Source organism: Lissotriton vulgaris, chromosome 2_1 (assembly GCF_964263255.1).
Source record: "Lissotriton vulgaris chromosome 2_1, aLisVul1.2, whole genome shotgun sequence".
Taxonomy (NCBI): Eukaryota; Metazoa; Chordata; class Amphibia; order Caudata; family Salamandridae; genus Lissotriton; species Lissotriton vulgaris.
In genome coordinates this window covers 78695359-78719094 of record NC_141687.1, presented here as the reverse complement: position 1 = coordinate 78719094, position 23736 = coordinate 78695359, and the positions used below count along the sequence as shown (strand labels likewise).

The window sequence follows — 23736 nt, the reverse complement described above, 5'->3', positions numbered from 1 at the left end:
GACAGCACATTTTATTCTAGTTCTTCGGGTATTTTAGCCATGTAGGACTTTCAAAGGATTCTATGGTCTTCTGTTATCCTGTACTGGCAAGGTCCCTAGTTTAAAAAGAGTTTAGGTTTCAAACTGAATTTCAATTAATCTGATCATAGTACTGAATGCTCCCAGTGATTGGTATGTAGGCAGATCTCCCTAAATCAGTCACTCTCGCCTGGTACTCCAGCATTTCCTGTGTAAATCTACACTGTAGCCTGTTTTTACCTGTACTCCCGCACTTTGCTTTCTGCATTCTTGCACTCTATGTTTTGCATATTTGAACCAGCATCTCGCACCTTGCACTTTACGACTGAGCACCGACGCACTTTGCTTCTTGCGCTTGCTGGTTTCTAATCTGTTTTCACTTCTTCCCGTGCCCTGAGTCAACCAGTAGTGCCCCAATAAAATTACCCTTCGTATATAAGATAAACTGCAAAATCAAAGGATAATGGGCAAACGTGTGTGTGCTGAAAAGAAACAACCGGCACCTCCCAAGTCGAAAATTAAAGCTCAACCAACCTCTACAGATAGGATGCTAGAAAAGGCAATAGGAGCGGTGGCACTGAAATTGAATGGGCAGAGAGACGATTGTCACTTACCCCATATCTGGAATTCCCTCTGGTAGATTCAGATAACTCGCACACTTCAGGAGCGCTGCCATTGGATACCTCCAGGACCAAACATCCATAGCAGAAGCAACTAATTCTGAGCAATCCAGGGTGCAATCATCCATACAGCCCCTACAAAAGGGAGAGCCAAAACTTGAGTGAAAACAGTGGCAAGAAGGAAGAAGGTTATGGGAGAGAAGATAGATGATAGGAATACTGGGCTGAGAGGAATAGTAAACAGAATTGAAACAGTCATCGTACAGCCAGTTTGGGTTACAAAGTTAGTGGTGGATCTGCAAATCCAAGTAAGGGCTATAGTAAAGGACGAGGTTTAATTACTTCTAGAAAGGGTTGACAAGCTGACCTCGCTGCTCAATGACTGGACAAGTGACAGGGGGTAGTCGATGGGAATGCTGGGCTCGACATTGGACCAAAAGACCAGGCTGCTTCCAACATCATTAGGGCCATCCCGTCCCTTATACATAATGATCGCCCGGCTACTCACGCACCAAATTTAGAGAGACCACAATCTTCAGCCCCCAATAGAGCCAATATAGATAGACAACCCTCCTTAACTGCTAGCAGAGTCAAGTCAAGTCAGAGAATTTATATAGCGCACTACATACCCAGAGGGTCTCAAGGCGCTTAAGGAGGGATATCCACCTTTTAAGTTGCTTTCTGAATGCTAGGTGGTTCTGGGTAAGGCGAAGGTAGGTGGGAAGTGAGTTCCAGGTTTTAGCTGCCAGGTAGGAGAAGGATCTACCTCCCATGGTGGTCTTGTTGATGCGAGGTACATTGGCAAGGGATTGGTTGGAAGATCGAAGCTGGCGGGAGCGGGCGTAGAAGGACAGTCGTGTGTTGAGGCATTCTGGTCCGATTTCGTAGAGTGCTTTGTGTGCGTGGGTAAGGAGCCGGAAAGTGATTCTCTTATTGACGGGAAGCCAGTGGAGGTTTTTCAGGTGACCAGAGATATGTTCTTTACGCGGGATGTCTAATATGAGCCTGGCTGAGGCGTTTTGGATTCGTTGGAGTTTTTTCTGGAGTTTAGCGGTAGTCCCGGCGTAGAGGGTGTTTCCATAGTCCAGTCGGCTCGTGACCAGAGCGTGGGTGACCGTTTTCCTAGTTTCGGTGGGGATCCAACGAAATGTTTTTTTGAGCATGCGAAGAATGTTGAAGCAGGATGAGGAGACGGCGTTGACTTGTCTGTTCATTGAAAGTGAGGAATCCAGGATGACGCCCAGGTTCCGTGCATGGTCTGTCGGGATGGGTGCTTTTCCAAGGGCTTCTGGCCACCAAGTAAACCCACCGCCTCCACGCCGACATCCCATTAGGCAATGGCAGCCGAATAAATAACGGGTAGGGGTACAATCTAACTACAGCATAGAAGCCATCAAAGTAAATCCTCCCCTCCCAGTTATAAATCTTCCACCCGCTTCAACCCCATATGTTCTAGTTCTCGCAGGCATCTCTGAGCTTGGAGCGGGCCAAAATGAACTACACCAAGAATTAAAAAAACAAATGCATGCACTGGTTAGCCAACCATAGGCACTTCCGGTATGATGATGCAGGAGAGATCTTAACAGCATGTATAGTTGGTTGGCTAGGATGGAGACCCAAGGACAAGCAAGGAGACTGTATAGTGATACATTTTAGAAACCCTTGTGTTGTTCAAGACATTTTAACTAGAGATGATGGGAGACAACCAGGTACTATCGGAGCCCTTCCATTAGGTTATTTTTATCCCCAGAGAGGATCTATCAAGACATAAGGCAATTGGGGTGGGATTGGAGACCCGAGAACCAAAGCTACAAATCAGCTGCTTTGGACCACCAATGGTCTATACATCCAATCTATAATATATCCACAGCAAATAGATTTAGCCATCAAGAAGGATTAGATTGACTCGAGACTCGGGCCACAGGTCCCGAGGCGCAGCTGGGTGAGTCCCAGTTGGAATTTTTTAAATCCAAAGGGGATGTAGGGCTCTGCTCGATATGAGGGGATGGAGCATAAGCGGCTCCCCAGGAAACAAACATGAGGGCCATAATACGACCCAGAACAGCAACCATTCACCACTATCGAATAGTGGGACTTCCATGAGAGCTGATTATGGGTTTTGTGGGACTCTGCCCCTAACTACCCCTCCAGTAGTTGCCAAAACCCACAACCCGGATTGCCCAAGGCTAGGAGTCCTATCCTGGAACATAGCCGGTTTAAACACCACCATAGATACCCCAGAATGGGGCTACTTTATTGACCAACATGAGTTCTGTATGTTTCAGGACACATGGGCAAGAGGGGATGTCCAAAATGTAGGCTTTGCCAGCTACAACATTCCTCGTGGATCAGGTGGAAAAGGGAGACTCCCGGGTGGACTAAGCACATGGGTGGGAGTTCACCTAAGCTGTTCAGCCAAACAGATCGAAACCTTTTCAAACGACATTGTGTGTGTCCTCCTTCACTTCCTGCCGAAGACCACTATAGCCCTAATAAACGTGTACTCAAGACCAGTCAGCCAGGGCCAGAAGTCAAAAACCCTCGAGGAACTAATGTTCTTCCTAGCTACCATCTCAGACAATTATATGGTGATCATCGGAGGGGACTTTAATTGCCAGTTTGAGCCATTAAAAGGTATGCCCAAGGATAGTACCTATGAAGAAGTTAAGTATTGGGCCATTCCGGAGACTACTTGTCCATCAGTAAAAATCTTGTCCCCTCTGGTGATCCTGATGAATTGCCTTGCTCTAAAATACTCTTTAAGCATATGCAATGGAAGAACAAAGTCAGACACATCCAGCAACTTTACTTTCATTAGAAACCGGAGGGGCGCTCTACTGGACTACATTTTAATCGACTCAAAATCCTGGCATAGGGTATCTGACTTCAAGGCCATGACGTGGCACGATAGAGACCATAACACCTTTATACTAGAACTATGAGTTAAACCCCAGGATTGTCACAGGGGCATACTCCCCAACTGATGACCGGCGGTGTCTCACAAACTGCAGGAAGAGAGTACGTTGGGTGGACATAATCCAGTCACAAGATAGGCTAGGCTCCCTATATGAAGCCATTATTCCGGTCCTCTTGACTGCAACCAAATCTATCCCCACTAATGGCACCAGAATTGATCTCCAGATGGTTACCCTGAATCATACTAGGCTAACGTCAATCACGGTTGACTTCTCTCCCACAAAAAACATCAGGCCAAATAGGAAACCTCTTCACCCCTGGTACAATGACCAATGCCGAAAGGCTTTACCAGCCTTGATTATATCCATCAAGGCCAACAATCGCCCTTTAATCAAAATAATCAGAGCAGCCTACAAGGCCAGTGTCATCAAGGCAAAAAAGGGTGGGGAAGCAATTAAGGGACACTTTGGAAAGCTCTCTTGGCACCCATGATATGAGGACTTTTTGGAAGGTGGTCGATACAGATGGCTCTCAGGCTAAATCAAAGATAGAGCCAAACTTATAGGCAGACGTGTGGAGGGATCATTTCGAGTCCCTCTACTCAAGGGCAGAGACACTGAACAACCCAGCAGCTAAAGGCCACTCCCAACCAGTTGATTGCCCGATTGCATCTATGATTACCTCCAGGACCATGGATGACGCCCCAACAATAACTCTCAAAGAGATAACGGGTGCCCTCTCTAAAATCGCTCGGGGCAAAGCGCCAGGATCGTGTGTCTGGAGGGTGGCAGCCTCTACCTAATATTTGTACACTTGAAATCCACGTTCGACCTGGTCTCAAGAGACCAGCTGTGGGCAGTTCTCCATGAGATGGGGGTTCCATCATACCTGTGCCAAATCATAAAGCGGTTACATGAGGGAAACTAAGCGCACATTAGATTTGTCAAGGAAGGAAAACTCTCGGCCCCCATTACTGTAAGCAGAGGTGTCTGCCAGGGATGTGTCCTTGCCCAGAGTCTTTTCAGCCTATTTATACATTTTTACTTGGTGAGAAAGATCTGGACGTCCCGAAGTTATAATTCCAGCCATGATGTTTGCCGATGACACCCTATTATCAAAATCGCCCATAGGGCTACAGAGGGTACTAAATAGATTTGAGGCATTTTGCAGAGAAAGAGAGCTTGATATTAACCTCCAAAAACGAAATGTATGGCATTTAACTCAGTCGGAATTAACCGACCAAACCCAAGCTTAAATGGTAAGAGGGTATCTGCTTTTGATTATCTCTGCATAATTATCACAGAAACAATGGACTGGGGGGCACAAATTAAAAAATTAACCTTGAAACTGGCACAAACATCGGGGGGCTTGACGAAAGTTTTCCAAAAATCCAGCCACAAACCTGTGAGCCCAGCAATAGAAATATACAAGGTCCAAGCCAGGGCAGCGGCGGTGTATGGAGCAGAATTATGGGGCCACCGCAGTTCTGAGAGTCTTACACAGACAGAAAACACCTCTCAGGCAACTGTTCGGTCTCCCACGGAGCACCCCAATAGCGCCGCTCCGACATGGGGGGGTAAGGGCTATCGCTGAAGAAGTTAATCTTAGACACCTTTTATTTTGGTGACATCTGTGGGTTACCCCAGAACTCTTAGACTACAGGGACGAACTAAGAGAGGTGATGAGTTTACCGGGGGTGGGTAAATTACCCTGGCTCTCTTATATTCGACACATCTCAGAGTATTTGGGACTGAGCAATCTCTGGGTTGACCCAGAAGAGGCATGTGCCACAGTGTCCCGGAAAGAGTGTAAACACTGCTATTGGTAGTTTAAAATAGCCCAACTCCAGAGCAATCCTTTAATGGGTAAGCTAACTGCAGTACTCTTAGAAACTTAGGACTGGTACAGCCTAGCCCCGGCACTGAACGACATCTTGCCACCAACTGCCAGAAAGCTCTATCTGCAGTAAAGACACAGAGTTTTGCCACTCCGCACCTTTACAAATAGATAGGCAAGCTCGCAAACCCTGGGGTGTTCGACATGTGACTGTGTGTGAACAAACACCCTAGGCAGTCAATGGCAGTGGCAAAACAAGTATTATCAACTCACAGTAAGAACTATAGGTAAAGAAAAAAGGTTTTAAAAATAATCAAAACTTTAATGTGGTCAGTTAAAAATCATATACATACATGACATAATCATAACCGTACAATATAGACATGAGGCTTAAAAAACATACATTTCATTAGTTTATAAACATACATATGAAAATCAATAAAATTAAATTTATAAAAATCACACTGTGGCGAGTGCAACTCAACGCACGTTTCGGCGTAAAGACGCCTTCTTCAGGAGACACACAAATGTGATATCTGAAATACACATTGAAAATTATCAAAACGATTTATTTTACCTTCTTATATCATCATGTAAAAAGGACATAAAAACATCAAAAACAATTCCACGTTGAATCCTAAACCCAAGTATTCACTGCCAAAAGAAAATGTAATATCATGTTGCCACAACAATTTGATATAATAATAAACACGATTGTACCGTACTCAAAAACTAAGGGGGTGGGGGGGTAGGGTTTTTTTTAACAAGGATTTTTTGTGTTGTCATTCCAAGAGTAAACAGACCTACTTTATAAGGCACTTAGAAATATATTACCTCAATTCATGAAATCGAAAGAAATTGATACAGGATTTTTTGTATGAGAAAATACAGTATACAGGAAAATACAGTCATGATGGTAATAGGGACAGTTCCCTTTATATGTATACATTCATTCTATTTATACACTCTTATATTCATATATACTCACTATTCTCTGTAAAATGGCCCAAGCTGTATAAACTGGGGAAGCGATAAGTCTCTTGAGCAATCAATGGATACAGAGGTCATCAAACCGAATATGTTTCTAAAGCGTACAAATCATCAAACAATCAATTTGAGTGTAGTTTCTGGGCTGATAGAGCAAAAGGTAATTAAATAACAGGTGGACATATTACATGATGAGACAGACACTTTTAGGATACTAAAACCTGATACTAGCCTCCCTATAGCATATTCGGTAGCAGGCTGCTTATTCTCCATGTGGTGCACTCGCAGATATTTCTAAAACCAACTCAATAAATAAGATCTATATTCTTCTACAACATTTGCCAAATGAAGGAATTTTAAAGTGATATGTTTTATCCCCCAATTGATAACTATCTTAATGATGTAGCATATTAATACCTCAAATTTATTGTTATATTGGTTTGTTATTTCTGAGAATTGACCGCCTTTAGCTGCGAAGATAAAGCTCTGACCTCGCAAATTTTTACTGATGACTTGCTCACATATATTGCCTATGCACTTTGAATTGTTAATATTGCTTCCATCTCTGATCGATACAGCGACCCACATGAATAGAGCTCTCTCTCATTAAGTCGCTACTATAGATTGCACTTTATTTTATAATGCTCCAGGTTACACCTGGGTATGTTTTAATCAATCGCTTCTATTGTATGTGCCCGATCTTGTTTTTTTCGTTCTTTTTTTTTTTTATATTGATCTTAAAGTAAATGAATTGTATGTTATTTCACATGTGCTTTTAAGGTCAAATTGGCCATAATAAATAAAGTTCTTTTTTAATTGAATTGCATTTAAAAGTAATCACTATTGGGTTTTATTAACGTAAATACAATAGAAATATCTTACACAAATTGCTATAGTTGCATATTTAAATATCTATATGTACATATAGATATTTAAATATCTATGTGTGTGTGTGTGTGTATATATATATATATATATATATATATATATATTGCATACGGATCCCTTTTACCAAGAGAATGAGTCGGCACTCACAGGACAGGTTACTTTACCAGTTGTTTTATTCTTTTGTCAATACTCCAGCATAAATACAAACCAACGCGTTTCGCAACAGCAGTTGCTTGTTCACGGACACTGAGCCATTTTGTTGGATATATATATATATATATATATATATATATATATATATATATATATATATATAATGTATGTATATATTCATTCATCAAATGCCCTGAAGCTTTCACAGGACGCACACGACAGTGAGCCCACCTTCCGGTTGTGGAATGACAACTCTCCTTTTCATTCAAACTCAATTAATTAGCCTAACGCGTTTCAATACACTTCCTCTCTTTGTCAAAGGCAGCTTTGCAAGTGAGTGTAGTTTGCTCTCCTTTTATTTAAAACTCTCTTCTTTTTCATTGGTTGTTCGCCCGCAGTGGGCTGCTCTGAAACAATAAGCATGATGGAACATGTAGTTTAAGAAGCGCCGTACTCACTTAAATTACAAGCATATTTTCTTCCTATAGTAGGATGCTGGATGCCAAGGAAAGTTCAGTATGTCTGGCTCACTGTAACGACGTGGGGCCTTCACAATTACAGAGAGATAGAAAAGATTCACGTAACCAGATGTCGACTACTACCTCGCATTCATTGTACTCTCCACAGAACATCGACACCGAGTTGGAAATACAATCAGGACAATGGCCCTTTAATTCAGACTGGAACTACGACTGGGAGGAGTCACCACAAGACGCAGAGACGTCTTATACCAGGAACAACGAATCGGAGGTGTGTTTATTCACCCGGATGGAGCGAGCGGGAGAGCGGAGCGGAGAGGAAGGAGGAAGCGAAGCAGAGCAGAGTTTGGCGGAGTACGAGGAGAAGAGATCGCCAACCGGAGAAAAGGACGTAACTAAGGAGAAGCCAGGAGGCCACCGACACCACGAGCCGCCCAGCCATACACCCGCGGGAGGTGTATGGCTCACACAGGTACGGGACAAACTCAAGGGTATCCACTATCCCTGGTATTCTTTCCCCACCCTGAGCACTGAACCCTCACTTCGGCATTTAGTTGTATGTGTGTCACGGGTTGTTTGATCCCCACTCCCTTTCCCTTAATGCGATAAACATCGCAAACAAACAACGGATATCCTGTTGTCTCCCTCTGTTTACATCGAGCGGCAAGACGGAACCTGAAGAGCAAACACCCCGACGGAAACCTGACAGAGGTCGCAGAACCGAGTCTGCAGAATCCGGCATCAGAAAGGCTGCGAGAAGTAGATCACCGAGAGGATCTGTATCCACCAGGAAGAAGAGCTCGGACTCTTTGTATATAAAAATAAAACCCTCGAAGACTAAAATTAAGGTGTTGCCTATTCATCCCGCGCCCGTAACACTCACTGTGCTGATTCAGCCAGAAATAGTTTCACACACAGCCTCTTAGTCTTAACAGATGGTGCAGTCCTGTCACGACGGGGGCCGCCGTGTAAAATGTCTATTCATCAAATGCCCTGAAGCTTTCACAGGACGCACACGACAGTGAGCCCACCTTCCGGTTCTTGAATGACAACGCTTCTTTTCATTCAAACTCAATTAATTAGCCTAACGCTTTTATTGTATGTGCCCGATCTTGCTTTTTTCGTTCTTTTTATATTGATCTTAAAGTAAATGAATTGTATGTTATTTCACATGTGCTTTTAAGGTCAAATTGGCCGAAATAAAGTTCTTTTTTTAATTGAATTGCATTTAAAAGTAATCACTATTGGGTTTTATTAACGTAAATACAATAGAAATATCTTACACAAATTGCTATAGTTGCATATTTAAATATGTATATATACATATATTTAAATATCTATATGCACATATATATATGTGTGTGTGTATGTGTATATATGTATATATATATATATATATATATATATCCTTGTTACCGAAAAGACCAAAGGACACAGCGGGGGTATCAGGTAACCATTTATTTATCGCAGATTCTTGGCATAGTGCATTTCTCATTTCGGCGTTTGGTTGTACCTTCCTCAGATGCCTTTCCTGCCCTGGGATATGCTTGCTCCCTCTTTGAGATGTCATGCGGTGCTCCAAATGGTTGGAGTATTCCTTGCCCCACCTTTATTGACTGCAGCTGTGGTTCAATGCTGAACGGGTTAGGCTTCCCAGCATGCAATGCAACAGGAGTCCAAAATGCGGAGCAGCGCTTCAATGCGCCCTGCTGAGCCTTGTCCAATGAAGGAAAAAGACTAATTTGAGCCAGTCGAGAGTCCCAGAAATAAAGCTGCAAATGGTCACCTCGGGTCCCCAACGCCTCAACCCCCGGAGCAGTTCCAAACCGGGCCGTGTCGATGAGATTCCGTGATCCAGCGTCCCCGTGCAGTCACGGACTGCATGTTGCAGCAGCCCTTGTCCATATCGCTCCCGAGGTGGGCCAACAAGCTACCAATACCTTGGTGTATCCTTGCCACATATATATACGCTCCAACTCCACTTTTCAACGAAGCACTCTTGGGCGCATGCAGATTTGCGGCTGTGGCCTCTGCAATGTATTCTCGCACCGTTCCTTTGCTTTCAAAAGAAATTCCACACTCTCGGGGGTGTTTCGAAAAAAACTTTATTCCTCGATGACCAGCAGCAACAAACTCGTTTCGGCAAACTGTTTTCTTCGGTGTTGATGACACACCGGAAAAGGCCATGTTTTAAAGACATTGCATTTGTGCAAGTTTCATATAAACCAGTATTGCGGCAGCTCCATCACGGCAACCTTGTTTATGGATTCATTAGTGACTGGCTCGGTCGCGGAGCTGCCCCGCTTCTTTTGGGCGGATCCCGAGTGCTGTTATTGACGGCCTCCCTAGGGAACTGTAGGGACCTCAACCACAGGCAGATACTGGCGAGGGACCAGTGGTGCATTCAGTGCTCTTCACCTAACAAGGACACATATTATTCAAGACGAAGACAGCAGCACACTTGTTTTGTGAAAACTGGGAGTCTTTTGGCATCATTTTGGGACTATTGCAACCAGAATACCTATCGGTATGACGCCCACTGGGGCGGGACTCGCTACTCAAATAAATCAGCTATTTTCAAAGAGCCTGCTCCTTCCATCTTTTTTTCAGCCACTGAACAAGAGCGGCAAACACGCTCGAAATGCGTATGGCATTTCTGGAAGAGCTTTGCGGCATGCTGTCTACTAAGCTACCTGTGGTGATTTGTGTTTTAACTCCACTGTGCGCTGCAGCTCCATCAGGGCAACCTTGTGTATGGATATATATATATATATATAGATCTGGTTAAGATCAAAGAGGTACAAATTCAGGAGGGAGATTGGCTGATAGCACTGGATGTAACAGCACTATACACCAGTATCTCACATAGCGATGGTTTGGAGGCAATACGATACTATCTCTCCAGAAGGGAACCAGGCAATGAAAAACACACCAAAATGCTGCTAGATATGTTAAGTTTCTGTCTTAACAACAATGTTTTTTTGTTCAATCAACAATTGTACCGCCAAAAGCAGGGGGTAGCAATGGGGGCCAGCTTTTCTCCAAGCTACGCATGTTTGCACATGGGGGCTTGGGAGGAGCTGGTCCTCGGCTACGGGTATCAACACATCATCAGGAACAATCTAGTGGCTTGGTTCCGCTTTATAGACGATCTGTTCGTCATATGGAGGGGAAGCTATGAAGATGCCCTTAAATTTGTGGAGGAAATCAATGACAATCCCCTTAACCTCAGATTCACGGCAACTCTGAGCCAAGAGAAAGTCACATTTCTTGATGCCGAACTCTACATCAAGGGGGGTTGTTTGGAATCTAAGGTATTCAGAAAAAAGACAGCTGGTAACAGCATTCTCCATGCTGCGAGTGCCCATCCAGCACATCTTATCTCAAGTATCCCATATGGGGAGATGCTGCGTTTAAGACGTATATGCAGCAACCCCATAGATCTGGAGCAGGCACAAAGCGAAAGCAGGAATAGATTCCTTGAGAGAGGCTACTCCAGAAAAGCGATTGACCAAGCGATACAGAAATCCATGAATCTAAGCAGAGAGGAGCTCCTTATCAGGAAAGCAGACAGGGAGCCTGACATTAGACAAGACACAGCCATACCTGGAAAGACGGAGCCTGAATGTTTTAGGTTAATAACGGGGTTCACTAAGCAACATCATCAAATTAGAAAAATAGTGAACAAGCACTGGCCTATAGTGCTAAAAGACAATGTGATAGGCAATAATCTGCCTAAGCAAATTTCATTAACCTTTAGCAGGGCCCCCTCTTTGAGGGATCACATTGTTAAAACTAATCCTGATCCCTTTGCTAAAACAGAGTGGTGGCAAAAAAACAAAGGCTTCTATAACTGTAAGGTTTGTAAGGCTTGTACACATGGTGAAAACACCAAAACATTCAAGGATGGATTCACTGGGAAAAATCATATGATAACCCAAGTCTTAACATGTAAGACAGAATACACCATTTATGTCCTACGCTGCCCATGTGGATTACAGTATGTGGGCAGCACAAGGAATGCTGTCCATAAACGCATATTACAACATTTGCGAGCAATAACGAATGTGGACAGCACATACCCAGTGGCGCGCCATTTCAGAGATCATCACCAGAGTAATAATAATGGTCTCAGATATTGGGTTATCGATGCGGTCATCAACAACAGAAGGGGAGGAGATAGGGAAACCAGGGTCAGGAAGCTAGAAACAAAGTATATTCTTCTGCTTAACACGAAGGTGCCTTTCGGGCTTAACGTGACAGAAGATCTCCACACTTGCTTGCTCTGAATAAGAATGTCAGGTGGTGGGCTCTCCCCCCCGTGGGTAATGTCCATGGCAGTCACCAGGCTGGGCGATTGCTGGGACAGACCTCGAGGGGGCTGCGAGCACACACCAAGTAAAATTGATTGATATGCTGCTATAGAAAAACCATTTATTTAGATCATTTTTTTCACTGTGCACTGTTTTAACCAGGTTAGGAATCAATATGAAGAAATACACTACAGAGATCCTAACATTGGATATTTTGTTATTTTGCTTTTTATTTAGGGCAGGGTTTTTGGGTCTTCATGACCCGTTTTTCTCACGCATTCACACTTAACATTTAGACATAGCAACAATGGCACCCATGCAATGATATATGTTGCAAATTATATGTATATTGTTTGAACTGTGATGTGATTTTGGAATCCGTTATAATAATAGAAAATACAGTATTTACGGTTAATTTGAAACAGTATACAGTTGAGAACCTTTTTGAACTCCCTACCACTTTTACATTAGGTAGAAAAATATTTAATTTGTAAATATTTCTAAGATGGACCGAGGAATTGTCAAGTACGCATATTTGCACAGTATTGCTAGATTTGCACATTTGTTTAGATGATGCACTTTAAGCACGAATTTGCACTTTATAATGTTGGCACATAGCACTTTACAATTACTTCCATTTTTAATCCTAGGTCCTAATTCAAACTTACCAATATTTAGAGTTTAGTGGTAGACAAACCGTGCATTTTGTAAATAAGGTCATTTTTAAACTGATTTGTTCATTTTAACTGTTCAGGGTATTTTACAACGATTGTCGAAAGAACCATTTACGGATTCTAGTTAACATTGAAAACATTATTTTAGCGTATTTTACATGTTAATTTTTAAATGTATTTTACATCTATTAAGAACATGGTATTAATACTGTTGGGTGCCCAGCCTAGTATGTCTTTCATGTCTATACACATATTTGCACAGGTGATTTTAGTTAATCACACACTAGCACTTTAAAAGGTGTACCTTGCATTGTAATCGCTGTCATGTGATCAAGGCTCCGTTGAGCCGAAACGTCTGTGACTCTTTCTGCGAAATAAATTTGTAAAGTACCTCGAGGTCCGTGTCCGGTGTCTACTTGCTGGCTGAGGAAAACAGCGCGAGCTTGTGTGGAAACGGAGTTCAGGATATATATATATATATATATATATATATATATATATATATATATATATACCAAATCCTGCTCCGGGTGAAGAAGGCACGTACACAAGGCTGTCGAGATACGGCAATATTTATTTTCTTGGGTCTCCCCCGACCCTGCGACCAGAGAGACGCATTTCGGCAGCCTTTATCAATCTACTTGGCGCCAAAACTCAGTAAGTATTTATGTTGTTTTCCACTCTAGATAAGCATGGACATGAAAGACATACTGTGGTTTGGAGGCAGTATCCTGACAAACACATTGTTATGTAAAAGCACTAATGTGAACAAAGAGAATTTGACTAAAACAATAATGCAACACAATATAGTGCACACATCAGCATAATACTGAAAACTGCCTTCATCTGCCAAAGAGTGTCTGTGATGAACCTGTTGCGCTTAATGCACAAAATTAAAAGTCGCCAGCCATGTAAATAATTCAACGTTATACTGAGCTAGATCAGATGGAATCTGGCGCTAATGCCCTCAAATAATAAAGCCCTCGTGAAAAAGACATATGATAAAAAGCACGCTGTGTAAATTGCTCGGAGCATTTTGAAAGGACAACATTGACCCGTGGTAATTGACACAGATGGAATATTCGGCCTGTATCGACTTGCAAGATGGACAGCAGGAACAGAGTTACTCATTGTTAAGCCCAAATAAGAATTCTCACTGAATGCACTAAAATGGACAAGACGCCTGGGGATCGTATGTTTCTCAGTTAACCAAGGGGGCTATTGAACACCACGTGTGTGCAATCACGGCTTACATGCCTGCTGTGACCTTTGGAAAGACTATTAATCCCATAATGCGTCCGGACTCTCTATTGAGCGTCGAAGTCCCCTGCAGGAATCAGAGTCAGCAATGTTCCTTGATTTGGCCAAAACTGGAGAAAGTCATTAATGTGCAAGTCGAATTCACAAGCAGGGGAAATGATTTAATGTCTTCATGTCCTATATCTATCTCTATCTCTATCTATATATATATATATATATTCCGAACACATTAGCATCCATTCCGATGTTGAGAAAGCAAAGCACACAGGTCTCCGATTTCCAAAGTGTTTAGTACCGACCCCATACCCCTCCAACAGATGCGTTTTGCCTCACGGCTTCTCGGTGTTGGCGTGTGCAAAAAGAAACAACCATTTTATTTTGTGTAGTTCCATGGACGTCCAGTAAACAGTGAAAGTGGAGTACTAGCATGAATGCCACTATGGCGGCCATCTTACAACATGTTTTTACTGGGTCATTGTGTTATATAAAATGATCGAAAAAGTGCAAGTATTTAAAAATTTCAAAAAACAATTTCATTATGGGAAGAGAAAAAGAAAAAAGCTTTTGATTTTCTTTACACAACATTGAGATTTACGTCTTTATGCACTAGTAATACCAATCCAATCGATATAAACAATTATAATAAACAATGCATAAAAGACTAAGGGTCAGATTTATGACGGACTTGCGGCACCGATGCGTCACGTATCATGACGCATCGTGTTTTTTTTTTATTGCGCCAGATCAACAAAGTGACGCATCCATGAGAATGCGTCACGCAACATGAGATGCGACGGCATCAAACTGCGCAAGATTTGGCTGCGTCACGTAAGAATAAATATATGCAAGGTAGGCGTTCCCACGTACAAAGACACGCATTTCCGTCGAATCCATATTTACGACATTCCGTCACGTTGACGCATATACAAAATGCGAAATGCAAATCAGAAAAAACGCTCGCAAGCCTACGCCACAGAAACCCACGCGCAGAAAATATCGCAAGTCTGAAGTGTTGCAGAGTATTTTTTTCACAGTCTGAAGAAATATGGATCTCTTAATTTTGCAATTGGGAGTTGCAGAACCACCTGCACAGGTAATACCACAACCTCCTCTACAACCATTAGTCCCAAGGCAGCGCAGGAGAAAGGAGCGCGTTTTCCATGTGAGGACCACACTGGTTGGATTACGCAATGAGCAAATTATAAAACTGTACCGCCTCAAGAAAGTTTCCATTTTGACCCTCCTGCGGCAGATCAAACCGCAGTTGCTGTCTGAAAATGAAAGGGGAAACATCCCACCAATGACCAAGCTACTCGCAGTATTGCACATGTTGGCGTCTGGTTCATTCCAAACAACTGCAGCTACATTGGCAGGGGTTTCTCAGGCTTCTTTCTCGGCCTTCCTGCCATCAGTTTTGGATACAATTCTTGAGCTAACGCCACAGTACATCCATTTCCCAAGCACCCACCAGCAGCAGATGGACATCAAACAGGGCTTCTATGCCATTGCTGGATTTCCACATGTGCTAGGAGCAATAGACTGCACACATGTCCAGTTTGTACCACCTGCTGCAACTGAACACCTATATAGAAATCGGAAGCATACCCACTCCAATAATGTGCAAGCCATTGTGGACCACCGTGGACTATATATCAATGTACTGGCAAAGTATCCAGGGAGTGTCCATGATGCGTACATATTCAGAAATTGCATCATTAATGACCGTTTTCAGAATGGACAATATGGCAATGGGCTCCTTTTAGGTAAGCCAAATTTGTTGAACATTTAAGTATACTATGCAGTAATACTTCGCACTTTGCCACACCATATGTCGGCGTGTCACCATGATGTAATAAGTCAATGTGGGTGGGGGTTGGGGGGGTATTGGACAGGGATGTCCCATAAAAGTGGCTGAGTCAATTCCACTGGATTGCATGTGCTCACTTTAGTGCGAATGTTGAGGCAAATCCTGTGCCTGCTTTAAGCAGGTGTAAGGACTGATGTTGCATTGTAACAATCATGCCCCCCCAGAGCATTTTTTGTTGCTGTGTTGCGGTTGCAATTACATTTCTGCAATGTACCACTGTCATGGCACAGATTCCTCACACATCAGTCAAGTCATTCCATCATGGTGTGCTGCATTGTAAATGCTGTGCATAAATGTTTGTAGAAGGGTGGTGCAGAGTAACTGGTGCATCTTAGTTGATATGTAGGGATGCGCAAGTCAATGTCAAAAAGTCCCATGCCAACTAACACAAACTAAATATAGAAATGTGCATTGCTTAGTAAGAAATGCATGTATAATTTTTTTGGGTGACACATATAATTTGGTTTGAAGGAAACATTTACTTTCACTTTATGGCCCAGAATCACAATTAGTGGATCATCCCTGCTAATCTGCAGGGATGCAGCAGTAAATGTGCACAGCATCTCCACCACCCATGATGCCCTGCCATTACAATGTGATGCACCATGGTGCCAATTCTGCCCAGATGTCTCATGCTTCTGGCCTGTAACAGTGGGGCTTTGCTGGAGTTGCGATGCAAGTGTGACGTAGCTCCAGCAATGCTTTGTGGTGGCCTCATTGTTCTAATGCTGCCCCAAGCCGTATGCCTGCTTTAAGCTGCCACAGGGTTTTAATGCAGCAGGGGCTCTACATCATAACACTTATGGTTTGCATTTGAAGTACAGTATTGCCTGCATATAAACTGTCACCGCAACCCTTCCCTCTCCTTCCCTGTCTACTGGCTATATTTTTTCCATATGGGGCGTTATTTATGAAGGTCTTGCGCCGCCGGTGCGTCACTTTCAAAATGTGAAAGTGACGTACCAGTGGCGCAAGGCCTTCATACATGAGGCCCATAGTCTGTAAGTTGGATATATCAGCTTTGATTGTTCGCAAGAGGATGCTTCAGTCGATAGGCATGGCTACCGTTGTACCCAGGCCAGGTAGCTGCTCGTGCAGGCACAACACATAGCACTTGTGTGATCAGTCAGTATCTCCTTGTGCTATTTATGAGTCTATATCTCACAACTCTATTAACGTTTGTTCTCAGTCCTGCGCAATAGGGTATATACGTAGTCTTTTCTCTTCCTCCCTACGCAGTGCCGCAGTCTCTGCTTTGGCCTACTTCAACATATCAGACTGCCATACTTCTACATTAGGGGGTCTGTGCGACTTCCATCTAATTTTCAGTGCTTGGAGTGCCAACAGGAGGGCCAGGTCTACAAATTTCAGTTGTGCCATACATGTCTTACTGTTACCTATCAGGCAGGGTAGTGCACCTTCAGGGATCTGCTGAGCTCTTACAGTGTATATTGTGTTTGTGATCTCCCACCCAGTAGTTGCGTAGTCTTGGGTATGCCCATAGTATGTGAAGAATATTTGCGTCATCTTCATGACATCTAGGGTAATTGTGGGGAGTGGCAGGAAACATGCTGTGTAGCCTTTGGGGAGTGAAATTAGCTCTATGCAAAAGCAAGGCCTGTATAAATTTGAATTTCATGTTCCTGGACACCGTCCTAGGGTGGGCCAGGATGATTGTCCATTCGCCCTCTGTTATGGCCTCCCCTGTGTCTGCTATCCAAGCCTCCCTGAGTGTGGTGAGGGGCAAACATGCATGTTCCCTAATGCCCACATATACCCACTTTACTAGGTGTCCACCCGTCACCATATAGTGGAGGATTTGCACCACTTCGTGTTGGTTTGGCTTGGTGCGTTGTGGAGCCCAGGTGTGTCATACATAGTGGGTCACCGAGGCGTGTACAACGTACAGTCGTTGCAGGGCCTCTGTGGATTGTAGGAAGGTAGCATGATCTAGTATGGTGTTGTTTACAAACAAATCTCCGACTCTGTCCATCCCAGCATCTGTCCAGGGTAGTAATCTGCATTGTCAGGTTCCCTTGTGGAGTCGGGAGTCCAAGCAGGGGGATGTTGTCTCCGCACTCTCATAACTCATACAATATTCACATCACTTTGTTCTTCCTGGGTATGGTAAACATGTGTCCCCCAGTAAGAGAGATGTGTCCAAACCTGTGTTGGAGAGCACGCACCCCCTCCAATGCCTCCCCATCCTCCGCATTCAGTGAGACGAAGTGCGTGTGATCAGAGAGCCTCAGGCCACAAACCACCCTACACAATTGATCACAAGTTGCTCATGTTTCGACAGCCAGAGCAAATAACTGAGGGGAGAGCAGGCAACCCTCTTGCCCTACTGGGTATGAGGAGGACATGATTATTCACACCTTTACTGTGGGGATGCCTGACAAATACAAATTTACAATCCAGTGGACACTTCCCTCTCCCAGCCCAAAAACCCTCCTAACAGCTAACAAGTAGGGCCACTCTGAGCAATCAAATGACTTGGCTATATCCAATAAAGGACCTCCGCACAATAGTCCACCACATGGTCTGTGGTCAACATTTATATCAACTTCCATAGACTAACGGCCATATTGCTGGTAGGGATGAAACCAGCCTGATCAGGGTGTACCAAGTGTAACGTGTGCGGGAATACTCGGGCAGACAGGATGAGATTTGTCATCACATCATCCATGGTAAGCATGGTTAGGGGACAGTACCCAGAAAACTCACTTTGGGCTTTACACAGTATGAGCAAAGGGATTATAATAGCTTCCCTAGTCGTAGACAGCAGCATCCCCAATTGGCCAGCCTCCATAAACATCAATAGCATCAGAGGTGAGAGAATGTTGACATTACCCAAGTCAAACTTGATGGTGAGACCATCAGCCCCCAGGGGTTTTGTTCAAGCCCACTTCATTAACAGCGCACCGGACTTCCCCAACCATTATATCCCTACCAAGAGAGTACACCTGCTCCTCGTACACGGTGTTCAAAGAAAGCCTGTGCCTCTGCTTCCCAAACCTGTAACTGGCCATTATATGAATCCAAATGAGATGAGACAGTGTGCACACATACCTATCTGCTTTGCCTTTCATATGCTTACATTTATATCCCACATGGAGATTTGACCCTTAACAACGTGCACCTCCTGTGTATTCTGCTTTATATTGTCCCACTTCAGACTGCGTGCTCTTCCATTACAATGTATCCATGCCTCACCCAATGTGATCTCTCCCATCCTCACAACTTGCATTCCTTCCCCTCAAGGATGCATGGCGCTATGATACCCTCACAAGTATCTTTTGCTAAATGAAAACCTAAGACAAGATAGTACAACATAAACCAGCGTGGGATACCAAGACCCCGCATGAGCAGACAAGCACATCTGTCATACTTGACAGTATGTATGTGGCCAGATGCTGGTGTGTCATTTAATGGCAGTCATTCCGCTTGGGCACCACCTAGCGGCCCGTGGTCATGTGAGTTTGGTTGCATATGCTAGATGACAATTTTGCAGTGTCATCACACAAGTGTTGGTCATATTTTCATGACACTTTCCATTCACTCTTTTGATTGTACAACTTATGTCATGCTGATGTCCATCATGTACTGCTTGCCTTACACATGTTCCCTCTTTTCATACAGTTAACATGAATGCGGAGGAGGAGCGTGCTTTCCGCATCAGGAAAGCTCGCTATGGACATATCTTGGCAGTGGCCAAGGGATTTCGGTGGTCCGGTCGCCAATATCACAAGAGAAAGTTGGCAAAAACCTGGATAATTAAGTCCCCAACCCACAAAAGTGCAACTGATGGACAATTACATGTTGGTTTGAGTAATGCAGGTAGTGCTGCAGCACCACAACCATCCACATCCGTTGCAGCCAGCGCTGCAAGAGTTGATCCCACTATGTTTGCAGCCATGGAGAGGAAAATCGACAATTTGGAGGGAAAAATTTCTTCATTGGAGCAAAAAATAGACAGGGTTCAACAGACCTTGGAGCAAATAATCTCCATGATTTAAGGACTATGTGGACAATGTGTGGACAATGGTTTTTTGTTACACTACAATGTTATTTCATAGTTGGTTTTAAGATTTTATATAGCTTTACATAGTTAGATTAGGTAGTTAGTTAGGTTTTCTATATCTTCATTTTCCTTACGTTCTTGCTGGGTTTTACGTTTACATTTTGGGTGGGTGGGGTTTCTTAGATGTGTTATATGTGTTTATTTCTAAAAAAAAAATATATATATATATTTATTTGTGGTTTGATTAGATTAGTCTGTAGTTTATGTTTAGAATAAGTATGTCTATTGTACATTTATGTGTTAAGGGGGGTGGGGTGCTGATGTTTACTTGTCCTGCGTCAACATAGTTTATTTTAGGCTAAGTAAGTTAGGGCATAGTAATGTAAGTTAGATCGGTTAAGATAAGTTAGGTTAGGTTAAGTTTAGATAGTATAGATAGTGTTAGTTTTTTATGACTTTAGGAAATTTTATAGTAATGTACATATTTTAGAAAGTGTGCTTGTGAAGTAAATGTTATTTAAATTTTCTACTTACTTACTTTGTGATCTCTTCTTTTACGTACAGCATTTACTATGTTATAAGTGTGAGTAAGTGGACACATTGAATGGATACAGTTTCATGTTGGAGTGCATGTCATTATTATATTTTGCTATGTTTAAGCTCCATCTGCGAGTACATGTGCTGGCAATCCCTCTGATGTCAAATCTTGTCCAAGATGGCAGGCAGCTTTGTGCATACATTAGAACTTCAAGCAGGTGGCCTCAAACCATGTTTTTCGGGTCTCTCCCCTCATTTTCCAAAACAGACTCTACCGCCTTGCCAGTGTTGACCATGTCCCCCGGAATACATACGGTGCCTCAGGGCACAATTCCCAGGAATGTTGTCACCGCTATCACTCACCAGGGCAGCAAGTTCATTGGGCCAAGGTATATGGGGACCTCACTTAGGTCTGCACTTCCAATTTGAAGGGAGATTGTGAGGTCATCTCTGCCACCTCCTCACACCGCTCAGCCAAAGTGATAGAGGAATGTCCAGCACTTATCCTGTAGTCATTCAGTATTGTGCAGTGGGGTGGAGCTCAGCTACATTGCAACTAACGCACCCCTTCCAAGGCATACTCCGCATCCATCATATACATCTACAGATCCTCAGCATACAGTGATATTATATGCATGGTGACAACAGTTCTATGTCAATAGGAAACAACAGCGTGGACAAGGGACAACCCTGACGAGTACTCTGCCCCACTGGATATTTATTTATTTTGAAAGTTTTATATAGCGCAAACAAGATCTTTGCAGATATCAGAGCGCTTTACAAGGACAAGGGGGTGATAGAGTAAAAGAATGTAATAGTTGAGGTAGTTAGGTACAAGGTGCATAGTTACATAGGTAGGTCAAAATACAAGAGGTAGGTTACAGGTGAGGTAGTGTCGGTACAAGGTACAAGGTGCATAGTCAATCAATTGGATATCACAAGGAGACCCCCGCCTAACCCCCACCCTTGTGCTTGCCTATGAATACAACCTCTCTTTGCATCTCAGATGACCCTCCCCAAGTCCTAAGGCCCTCATTATTCAGAATAGATGAGGCCACTAAAGGCTTTTGAAACATCCACTTAGAGGATCACTGCCATCCTCTCCTCATCATAGGTCTCCCAGAATTCTTAACAAATGCCATACATTGCCAGCAGTGTAACGGGTGGAAATAAATCATGCCTGATCTGGATGAATATAAGGCACAATCCCCCACATGCATCAAGCACTTTTTCATTCGCAAACGGTGCGATTCCTTAAAATCGGCCGTTTGCGAATGCAAAAGTGCTTTTTGGGATGCATGAAGCAATTTTAGAATTCGCAACATTGTTGCGAGTTCTAAAATTGCGGGTGCTTTTAAGAAGTCGCAGATGTGCGACTTCTTAAAAGCAATGCATCATCACTTTTGACAAGTGAAAATTCGCACTTAGGGTTCCAAATTTACCGAGTGGTTGAACCACTCGGTAAATTTGGAAAAAGTGTTTAAAATGCTTTAAATGTTTTTTTTTCAACATTCATGTTACGGACACACATGTCCTTAGGACATGTGTGTGTGCAACATGATGCGAAAAACACATTTCAGGGGTGCAGGGGGAGGTCCTTTGGACCCCCCCCTGCACCCATGAAATTTTCTAAGTGCCACTCGCAATTTGCATTGACTCCTATGGGCCTTTTGGCCCATAGGAATCAATGGAAATTGCGAAAATTAACTTAAGAATTCGGTATTTCTTTGGGATTCGGTAAAAAATGCGATTTTTACCGAATCACAAAGAAATACCGAAAAAAATGATGCATAGCATTTTGCATTTCCTAAATAGCGATTCCTTAATTTTCGCTATTTCAGAAATGCAAAATCCTACATTGATGCATGTGGGGGAATATGCAAGAGGAGTCAAGTGGGCAGTATACAGATCAATCATTGTAAATCCATCATGAGCATGGACTTTCTGCAATCTAGTGAGTTGTCCTCAGAGGCCATCCCCAGCTTAAGTAGGGGGCCGATCACCGCCTCTCTAGCAGAGGCTTGCAATACTCAAAAGATCTCTGGCCTAACAATAGATTAACAGCAGTGTAGGGGCTAGGACATCAAACGAGGTCAAATTATGTAGACTTACTAGCATTGACCTGGTGCAGTTGGCAGTGAGCCACCCATCTATCCTGAGCTAATGTGCATCCTGCACACAGTGATTTCAGAGTGAAGCTTACAAGTGTGTATAACAATACTTTCATCCATCACATCACACACATTGCAGCTAATGTTTTCAAATATGATTAAAATGGTGTTGTTGTGAGAATTGCACCATGTTACACAACCAGTTTATGTTAGTGAAACATGGAGGTTGAAGAGTGTATGCATTAAATGAAAGGTTGTGGCAGGTAAGAAACAGTTGGACCATTCCAGTGCTATGTCCACTATGCCTGCGTAGTGTAACATTGGTAGTGTAGTGTCTTTGATGGATGTGTGGAACACAGCACAGATATCAACTGAGACCACTTGCAACATACATCCCTCAACCAATGCTGCCCTTGTCAGTCCAGCATTATCATTGCAATATTGTATTTGAGAATGTATCATTACATGTGAGTTACTGTGTGTGTTGACTCCACTAAACCCAGGCACTACACAGATAGCAAGCTTTACAATGAGATCTTCATCCTGCTATTCCATCTGCATGGTGCAGCACACTAGGGGTTACAGAGAGTGGCACATTGATCACGTTTGCCTACTACACATTTCATTGTGTAAGAGGTTGTGCTTCAGTGTACAGCATGTTTGGTTTGGGTGCACAGCCAGTTGTGACACTTCTTGTGTGGTGATGGTGAACATTCATGTTCTACTCTTATTCCATGTATTACTCAGGCTACCATGAGTAATGCCATTTTGGTGCCTACACAGGCACATGACCAATGTTGTAGCATTACCACAGGGTAGAGCACATGAATGCAACATGCACTTGTATATGGGCCAATTAATGTCTTTGCAAAGGAGTTTTTGCAATACCCAGCTGTACATTTTGAAAAAACTGCAATTTTTTTCTACATATGTCACCATAAACTTTAGCATTACAAGATTATCACAGTGTAAGACCTTTTGCAATTTTTTCTATCTCTCTTCCACATGTGTCTACTTTTCTCACCAGACAATGTACACAGTACAATCATTAAA

At 43.1% G+C, this 23736-nt stretch overlaps 1 long non-coding RNA gene across 1 annotated transcript in view; it reads left to right on the top strand.

Moving 5' to 3' along the window:
* LOC147729593 (uncharacterized) overlaps nt 1-20135 on the top strand; it is a 62606-nt gene extending 42471 nt beyond the window's left edge. Inside the window, exon 3 of the long non-coding RNA XR_015308334.1 lies at nt 19654-20135. This is a non-coding gene — a long non-coding RNA (uncharacterized LOC147729593). The remainder of the gene's footprint in view (nt 1-19653) is intronic.
* Nucleotides 20136-23736: the final 3601 nt, after the last annotated feature.